The sequence below is a fragment of the Phoca vitulina genome, unplaced genomic scaffold, assembly GCF_004348235.1.
Source record: "Phoca vitulina isolate PV1807 unplaced genomic scaffold, GSC_HSeal_1.0 scaffold7, whole genome shotgun sequence".
Classification (NCBI taxonomy): domain Eukaryota; kingdom Metazoa; phylum Chordata; class Mammalia; order Carnivora; family Phocidae; genus Phoca; species Phoca vitulina.
This window is the reverse complement of record NW_022589710.1, coordinates 66463471-66466136: the sequence shown is the minus strand read 5'-3', so window position 1 is coordinate 66466136 and position 2666 is coordinate 66463471.

The window sequence follows — 2666 nt, the reverse complement described above, 5'->3', positions numbered from 1 at the left end:
AGCCCGGCCCCGCGCGCCCCGAGCGCCCGCCCCGCGCCGGCCCGCACCCTCCCGGGGCGCCCGCGGCGGCGGGGAAGGGGCCTCGAGGTTGGGGACCTGCCCTGCGGGGAGGCCACCCCTGGCCGGGGGACGCCCCGGCGGGGCAGAAGGAGGAGGGGCACGGCGCGGAACTGGGCGCTCGGCGCCAGCTCTGTTCCCGCTGTTCCAGCGGCCCCTCCCTTCTGGATCGGGAGCCTTTCTTAATACAAGAGCGGTAGCCTGGCCTCCTGGGGCCCCAGGTGCCAACTGGGTTTCCCGGATCCTTCCTCCCCCCGCGCTATTTAGTCCAGGAGGTGCGGAGACTCCAGGGTTCCAGTCCCGCCTCCGGCTGGGCCAGGGAGGGACGCGAGGGAGCCAGTGGCTGGGAATTCTCATGGAATCACTTAAAAATGCGGGTGCGGGGCGCCTGGGTGGCTCAGTCGTTAAGCGTCTGCCTTTGGCTCAGGTCATGATCCCAGAGTCCTGAGATCGAGCCCCGCATCGGGCTCCCTGCTCAGCAGGAAGCCTGCTTCTCCCTCTCCCACTCCCCCTGCTTGTGTTCCCTCTCTCACTGTGTCTCTCTCTGTCAAATAAATAAAATCTTAAAAAAAAAAAAAAATGGGGGTGCGACAGGGTAAGGGGCAGGCGGTGCTGCCGGGGACTCATAAGGAGAAGTGAAACCTAGGCGTGGGTTGGGGAGGGAGGGCGGGGCACCTCCCCACCCCAGACTTCTTCCCTTTCTCCCCTCCTGGGCCAGCAGATTCCCCTACAGCCCGGGCCTGCTGGGCCTCGGGGAACACTCCTGCATGCCTCCTGGGTGGGCATCCCGCTCTCCATCCTGCAGTCCCTGGCCCTGCTTCTGCCCTATATCACCCGCCTGGGTTATGGGTCATGCTCTACAGAAGAGGGAGCACAGCCCCCGAGAGAGTGGCGAGCTCACCCAGCCTCACACAGCAAGCTTGTGGCCGAGAACCCAAGCCCCTGTTTCTGCTCTGACACATGAGGAGCGGGCAAGTTGTGGCTCCTGGCCTGCCAAGAAAAAAGCTGAACAAACTGAAAATCGATGACTTTTCTCAGACCCATCAGAGAACAGAGGTCTCAGGGCCAAGTGCCTTCCCCGGACCTGGAGAGACGAGCAAATGCAGAGTCTCAGCTGAGATCTGCTCACCTGGAGGAGAAGTCCTTGAAGCTATAAACTGCTAGGATGGCTTAAATGATCATTTTGGGGAACTGCTGGGGGCTGAGTGTGGACTAGTGCCAGGCTGAGAAGCTCCTGGGGGGAGGACCACAGTCCAAAGGAGGAGGCCACAGGTTAGTGATCTGACCTCCAGAAATCTCCCCCAAGGACAAGTTACCCCTGTGAACTATATCCACAGCGTTCTCCATATCAAAGGCCTGCTCTCCAGGGAAAAAAGCTGTACCAGAGCCTTATCCACCGTGGGGGGTGGCATTTCCCCAACTCCAACCCCCTCTAAACTTTGAGGCTTACTAAGAAACACTAGTGAATGTCACAGCCCAAGGACGTAAGATTATAGAACATTTCTCCTCCCTGACTCCTTATCGCCACCGAACAGGCCTCCAGTATAATAATAGTGGTCACACACTCAATCTAAGGGAGTCTTAGGATCTCAGGATCTTAGGGAATCTCAGAGACAACAGGGGAGACATAAACACGGCCAGCAGAGGAATTTGAAGCCGAGAGTTCCTACGGGTACGGCAAACATAGCCCAAAGTGCAACCCCAGCCAGATCAACATAAATCCTCACACTAAAAGCCCATTTGCCTCAGTTCCTGTTACCCAGTACATGTCTGGCTTTCAAGAAAAAATGACACAGCATGATAAGTGACAAGAGAAGACACAGTCTGAAGAGAAAAAGCATTCAGAACCAGGCTCAGGTAAGACACCGAATTTGGAATCATCAGAGAATTTAAAATAAGTATGATTAATGTTATTGCTCTAATGGAAAGTGTTGACAGCGTGCAGGAACAGATGGGAAATGTAAGCGGAGAGATGAAAACTTTATGAAAAAAATTTAAAAGAAATGGGAGGAATCAAAAACACTGAAACAGAAATGAAGAACGCCTTTGATGAGCTCATCAGGAGACCGACCCTGCCAAGGGAAGAATCAGTGTGCTTGAAGATATGTCCGTAGGGACTTCCCAACCTAACATACAAAGAGGGGGAAAAAAATGTTAAAAAGGCAAACAGAACAGAACATCCAAGATCTATGGGACCATTTCAAAAGGTGCAACACATGTGTGATTGGAAAGCCAGGAAGTGAAGAAAGAGACAATGTAGCAGAAGAAAAATTTGAAGTAGCAAGGGCTGAAAATTTTCTAAAGTTAATGACAAATAACAAACAACTGATCTGGGAATCTAAGAAAATATAAGGCAGGATGAACACCAAACAAATTGACACCTAGGCGTATCATATTCAGAACTGATGACAAGAAAAGGTTGAAAGAAGCCAGAAGGGGGCAAAAAAAACCACCTTGCCTGCAGAGGAACAAAGAAGAACCACAGCACATCGCTCATGCAAGCAAGAAGAGCACAGAGTGGAGGGTTTACAGAAGCAGCAGGAAAAAAAAAAATCCACCTAGAATTCTAGACTCAGCAAAACCATCCTTCAATGTGAAGGAGAAATACT